This window comes from Panthera onca, chromosome A3, assembly GCF_046562875.1.
Source record: "Panthera onca isolate mPanOnc1 chromosome A3, mPanOnc1 haplotype 2, whole genome shotgun sequence".
Classification (NCBI taxonomy): domain Eukaryota; kingdom Metazoa; phylum Chordata; class Mammalia; order Carnivora; family Felidae; genus Panthera; species Panthera onca.
In genome coordinates, this window is record NC_138341.1 from 87448584 (window position 1) to 87455915 (window position 7332).

Genomic DNA, 7332 nt, shown 5'->3' on the forward strand with positions numbered 1-7332 from the left:
AAGTTGTGACATGCAGAAGACAATACCTTATGCTCATCCCTCGCTCTGTGTTGACATCATGGGCAGTGCTGGAGGCTTTGTATACTTCCAGCTTTGCTCAGTGGACTTAATTTTCAAAAATCCATCCTCCATGAAAATAAAACGACAGGAACATTTTAGACACTGGCTATATATTAACCTCTGGAGGCAATACCTGTGGATAAAGCATTAGAATAAAGCATATATTTTATTTTCATACTTCTACAATAATTGTAACATGTTTCTTGGATGATTTTAATGTGTTTTTTTCACACATATTTTCTAAAACATCAAGCTTGGACTGAAATGTCAATAAGCCTTCAAACTCTCAGTGTCAAAATTCAACATCACTGCTACAGTTAATAGTAATGAATTTTATGTGAATGTAAAATGAATGTAAGCCTGAAATAAGTGAATTTAGTGGAATGGCTATTAGGTTTTTTAATTTAGAAATAATGAATTAACATTGTACTTTAAATATAAAGTGTAACATTTTCTTTTTAGTCTTCGAGAAAATCTACCCTGGCATAATGTATAATTTATTATAAGTTTGCTCCTGAGCAGACAGATATGTATAATGGTTCTAAATATATATTTTTGTCTGTCACAATACTATATAAACTATGCTTAAATTAAGTAGATTTTCAGCTATACATGTAAATGTTTTCAATGTAATGATATTGTATTAAATTGTCCTGGTGAGATTCAGGAGATCATTGTCTAGGCTTGGCTTTTTGGGGCCCTCTCTTAAAAAAAATATAAGTGGTGCTTCCAGGCAACTATGCAATAGAATTGAAATAAACCATCTCATTGCTGGAACCTGTATAAATATGAAATGGAAATGTTGCACCTTGTATAAATCTTAGGGCAATATATGAATATCATGTCTCAAAACAATGTGAATTATTTTTCCTGGAAAAGAAGTTCTGTCACCACACACAGTACTTTCTTTGAATCAAAGAAATCAATAGACAGAATATCTCTTCCACTAATACCAAGAAATCTGCATCTTAAAAATCAAATAGCTGTTTGATAATTATTGACCTGGGATACACAACCAATCACTAAGAACTGGTTCTCATTATTCTCTATGTACTTTAATATCTCTCACCTAACTCTATCAAAGTGTCTTTAAACGTGTAACTATATATACCCTCAGAAGAACCTTGGCCCCTTAAGCCTAAATCATAAGCATGTGTGCCTCTGGGTATATAGAGAGAAGAGGTCTAGGATGAGCTTCAGGATGAATTAAGGAAAAGAATAAATAGTTATAGGAGGAAATATACCAATTTGTCTGCTATCATGGACCCACTACTGGAGAGTCTGTATTTTGCTTTATCACAAATCTATACTACAGAAAATTAGGAGCTAGAAAAGACAATGTATATTGGAGCCTATGTATGCTTTCTTCATTTTACTCCTGTATTAAGAGAGTTTAATCTGATCATGAGCATTCTCTTAAGGCAGATATTCCAAGAGATCCAAAGAGCTACAAAGCTCTTTGTAGGACAAAGATAAGGACAAATTATTACTTCTTCATTTTTTGTATAGTGACCCAAAGAAGAACCCCCAAATGGTATTATTTAATACTCCTATTATTTAATACTTTGGAAAGTTTATTTATTTATTTTGAGAGACAGTGAGAGAGCATGCAGGGGATGGGCAGAGAGAGGGAGAGAGAGATCCCAAGCAGGCTCTGCACTGAGTGCAGATGTGGGGCTCAAACTCATGAACCGTGAGATCATGACCTGAGCCGAAACCAAGAGTCAGATGCTTAACCAACTGAGCCACCCAGGCATCCCTCCTCATATTTAAATTCTCTATAATCAAAAAGCATATGGTAAATTTGTTTTTATTTTTGGTTGAAAAGCTATGGTTCTATATTTAAAATAAGTACCGCCCTATGTACTTTGAAGCTAAAATGCTGTGTTGGTTTATTAATTTTGAACTAGAAGCAGTTAAAAACATAAACCAGGTAGGACCCAAAGCCTGATAATAAGAGTAGTGGATACTAATGAGAGGAATAAGTGAAAACCCCCCTGGTGTTGCTACAAAATTCAGCTGGAGTGAGTGAGCCATAGCACTAGAATGGCTCAGACTCCATGGCTTTTGGCCTCATTGTGGCATAACCTGGAAGACACTAGGTAAGAGTGGAAAGGCAAAGTAAGACACATATAGCTCCCACTAGTTACTTTGCCTTAGACTGAGGATCTCAATGGTATGACCAAGCCACTTAACCTCTGCAGCCCGATTCCCAAATGAAGATTGCATTTATCTGTTATTAGGCTGAAGTTATATGATAACTAAATGGTTAGGTGGTTAGATAGAACACAAACAATGTAAAAATATGGAAATATAAACATAGCACTCCAACTGAGAAAATTGGACAAAACCTATCTAGCTATTTGGGAAATTATTTTGCCTATGAATCTTGTCATATTCAACTAGTTTTAAACCTGGATTCTAAATTAGGGATGAAGAAAGAAGAGTCATGTTTTGAAATATATTGAGCTACAGGTTATATTTGCTTTATGTGGCTTTTCAAGGACCTAATGTAACAGAATTTTAGTGCTGTTCTGCAAGCACTTAAATTATGGTCCATGGATGAATACAAAGTTAACAAGGAGTGACTAAATCTATGGGAAAGTTTATCTCATTATTCATGTGGGAATTTTCAGGCAATACCACCTACCAAGAGTCCTTTGTGCTCAGAGTAAGGAATGGAAAGTCTATAGGAGGTTTGTAGGCTTGGAAAAGTCAATAAAAAAATTTCTTTAATTTAGTTATTTTGTATATTTCTGATCATTCCATTTAAAAGCATCACATAACTCAATCATTTTTTAAGATAAGAAAAATGAGAGGAGATTGAAAAAGCAAATTGTGTTTTTTTAAAAAAAAAACTACTCAAAGCTGGCCTTCGAAGCTCATAAATGTTAATCCTTGGGCAGGAATGGAAATACGCTGGCGGATACCAATAGAAATTAACATGAAGTTTAAAAGCATCAGGATCCAAAAAGTATTGCAAACCATATTACTCTATATAGGTTAAAATGTCCCAAGAACAGATGGCCATGGGCATAAAGTGTGAGCTATGACTTAAGTGCAAGGAACAATCTGGGCTGAATCCATGCAAAGCAATTGCAGCCCAGACCACATTTGTCTGTGTTCACAGAGCGTGAATAGATACAATGGATGCCGCATGATTTATTTTCTGTTACTTAAGGTTGAATCAACATTTATCCTTCAGAAAAAATCTAACCCACATTGGCTTCCATTTCATAACAACTTACTTTTCATTTTATTTCAGTTTTTAGAATAAAATTTCTATTAAATAACACTAAGTTTAGTATTTCCTACATTTCACTTTTTGGAGAGAACTATAAAGCTCCAGTAAACCACTTGCTACTAGAGATTTTAAAACATAACATAAAATAAACCCATCTATCTGACAATGGCCTTATGAATATTTGATTCAGTCTTCTTTTTTTACATCTATTATTTTCAAAATAATTCTGAGATCACTGTTTTTAGAAAGATGGCTAAAAGGAAAAAGTTAAAATTAATTTTAGTTCAATTTACCTTCTAATTTAAGAAAAACTTTAGAGAATTTTAAACAACATAAGCTAAAGTAAAACAAGTTTTCAACATTCATGTTGATGACCTATTAGAAATTTTACTTTCTTACCTTCATCCCAGTTGAACCAAGGAGTTAGGAGATGGTACCCTTCATTCTTGGTTTAATCTTGAATGAGTTAATTGACCCTTCATGGTGCCAAGTAATTTTTTGTAAATGATGATCTTTAGAGTATAACTCTAACTTGGAATTTAACAACTACATGAGTCTACATCTGACACAATTGCATAGAACAATGGGATTCCAAGAGTTCTCTGGATATCTTAGTATTCCTGTCAGTGCCCAAGCTTTCTGTGACTCTAAATACCATGAGAATTATCTCTGAGGCCATTTTTCTAGTTAATTGATAAGACCCAAAGTATAAGAAAACTTCTATATTAAATGACTGTTGCCCACAGTAGGGCTCTGGATTATACCCAAAGATGTTGGGAAGACTGGAGTGTTTTCTTGCTATATATTTACATTTCAGGAGAAACAAAGCTCAGATCTTGGAAGAGCTAGATCATAAAAGCCAAATTTTGAGTTTTTCTGAATTTTGGAGATTTTATTTAAATACCAAAAAGTTTGGAATTAGAACCCATGCCCATTATCCTTCCAAGGAGACTACAAGGTAAGAGGGACAACTGTGTTCTTCACCTCTATAAGCAAAGAAAAATCATTTGTTTTCATCTCTCATCTGTAGTGTTCACTGCTCAGGAACACTGTGTGCCATACACTGTCATACCTTTCTATGTGTCATGCCCCCTTAACCCAATCTTGTTGCCTATTAAAATAATTATATCTCCTGACTTACTATGATTGAGTACCTCCACTTTGACTCTACTGTTTTGAGGTCCTATCTCCTGTCGCCCTGACTGCTATCAATGAGCCCCTGCTACCATTAGCTTTGGCCTACAAAAGAAAACACCACTGAATTTCCATCACTACTGTGTATTCCACTCCAGTAAAGCACACTTCCCAGAATGTTTTAATCCCTTCCTCTACTGTCTAATATGGTAATTCTGGTATTTCAACTTCACTGAGCTAGGCCAAAACATTTTTATGTTTCTGGGAACCATTCCAGGAGTGAGTTTATACTATCTCCAGTGGTCCTTGCCAAGATGTTAAATCCCGTACCTCAGGCAAGTGTTCCCATCAAAAAATTTCTCATTTGGAATAAGCACCAATGATTTAGCATACAAGACACCACCACCCCTTGTCACTGAACACTCAAGTGCTGACAAGATGACCACATGAGTGAAGTGGCCATGGTGGCAGGGATAGAAGTTATAGATGGTACTGGCAACACAGGCTCCTTTTTACCAAGTTGATCTAGATACTGCTACCCCAAGTGTCTAGTCTACAGAAACACTGAGTCCTGATATGGCATCATTTTTTAGCGAACCAATGGGCCATGTGGTGCCAAGTTGATTTTACTGGGTTTCTTCTGCTCTGGAAGAATAAGCAGTTAATTCTGAAAAGGATAGAATATATATATATATATATATATATATATATATGTATGTGTGTATATGTATATATATGTATAATATATGTATACATATATATGTATGTGTGTGTGTATATATATATATATATATAGTTTTTTTTCTGGATATTGGCTGACTTTCTTGACAGTGCTCCCATCTAAGAGTTTATAGAGTATCGCTATTCCAATACTGGATTCCTCATAACTTCACATCAAACCAAGGGACCTACTTATAGCAAAGGAGGTGTGCAAAGTAGGCCTATGTCCATGGGATTCTTTGGTCATATTTTGCAACATATTACCCCGAAGTTGCCTGCCTATCAGAGTGTAACAACCTGGTGAAGGTACAGGTGAAACACTGCTTCAGAGGAAAGACTTTATGATAATAGAGTGACATTTTCTAGAATGCAGTATATACCTGGGAATGACCTTTATCTGGTACTGTGTGCCCAGTAGGAAAAATGGGAACCAAGGAAGGGGGAAGCATAACTGAGCCTACTAACCAACACCCCTACTGACCAATGGGGAATTTGTGCTACCTATCCCTGTGACTGTGAGCTCTGCATAGTTGAAAATCCTGACTCCAAAGGGGAAACACTTCTGCCAATGAAATCAGCAAGAATTCCATTGTATTAAAAGCTACCCCTATCTCCTGGGCACTTCAAGCTCATTAACTGAGGCTCTATCAAGCAAGAAGAAAAGTCACCACCTTAATGGGGATATTGACCCTGATCATCAAAGGGAGCTAGAACTGCTGTTGTCCCCTGAGAGTAGGGAGGAATGCATTTAGCATTCAAGAGATTACTTTGTGCCTTTGTTATTCCATTTCTTACTTGTGAGGATAAAGGGAAAAGTTCAGCAAATATACTTGAAAAGGGGCAAGGTGGCCCACCCTTATATCTCTCAGGGATGAGGCTTGCATGAGTCACCAAGTTTGTCATCAAAACCTCAGACTTGCTAGTGAGGGTAAAGGGAATTTAAGATGGCTAGCAAAGAAAGGAGACCATGAGTCCTGGTCATGGCCCTGAAAGCAGGTACACTGGTAGAGGTTATAGTTGGTATCGTTTTCTTTCCTTTTTCAAGTTTTTCTAGGAAAAGAGATCCACTGGAATCTTGAAAGAGTTGGTTAAAGTTCTGGACCCCTAAAGTAATGTTTGCCTACTCCCTCCTTCCAGGTGGTCCTTTAATCCATGTTGGAACATACTGGTGAAGGATAGTCACCTATTTCTGAGTCAGCTTACTCAAATACTAGAAAGTTCCCCATATTCAACATGTATTCATTTTATTGAGCAAAATCTGCATTTCCCTAGAACTTGAAACAAAATTTTATCTATATGACAAAGTGCAAATTAACCTTTTCCCACAATTTTGATTGAAAAAATATAACATGTAACAGAAGAGTCCCACTCTTGCCACTCAAACATCAAAGATAATGTCATATGGATAGTAACAATCTGATTAATATGTGAACTTCTGTCACCTTTTGTCCTCATGGGGAAAAAATGTAGCTAAGGTAGTAGAGAGATGATGGACTGTAAGATGGCAATTCAGAAGAAATCTGTCGTATGTTCCATTCAGAAGAAATACAAATTCTAGTCTAATATACTGTAATATAATTTGCCATCTTGAAGAGGCAACAAAAGGAAATTTCTACCAGTCCACAAACAGTCATAAGTTCTCCACATAAGTCCAAAATTCCACCACGTCTGGCCCTGCCCTGTCTTCCTTCTCTTTCTCTCCCAAAACTTCTGGCCAGGATTTCTCTGTGACCTTATCTTGCTTTTTCTTCCTCCTGGGAAGGGATTTACCCATTTTTGTCTTCCTCAGCCCTATATCTTTACTCTGTACTTTGACTAGCAGAACAAAGGCAGTCCTTTTCAAAGCATGAAAAAGTAGGAGGTATGCACACTTCCATTTTTACAAAAATGTATTTTTTCAATATTTGAGCATCAACTCTGCTAATATTTTAAGAGCACAACTTCTTCATGGTTTCTAAAACAATATTTAGGTGTTCACAAAATCTAGAGCTTAATAAAATAAAACAACAGAAAAAAATGAGAATGCTTTTAATTTTACAGGGAAAATCTACTGCCTATCAAAGGCCACTGTCATAATGCACATGGTTATAAGATATCATATTCTGTGGATTAATCTCTCCCTCTTCACTGAAGGAATAGCTTCCATGAGAGCATGAAATGATCCATCCTTTATC

At 36.0% G+C, this 7332-nt stretch overlaps 1 long non-coding RNA gene across 1 annotated transcript in view; it reads right to left on the reverse strand.

Annotated features, from left to right (window-relative positions):
- Positions 1-3840, reverse strand: part of LOC132663676 (uncharacterized) — a 20136-nt gene extending 16296 nt beyond the window's left edge. The window contains exons 1-2 of the long non-coding RNA XR_009603212.3: positions 3704-3840; positions 27-193 (exon numbers count right to left, since the gene is read on the reverse strand). This is a non-coding gene — a long non-coding RNA (uncharacterized LOC132663676). The remainder of the gene's footprint in view (positions 1-26; positions 194-3703) is intronic.
- Positions 3841-7332: the final 3492 nt, after the last annotated feature.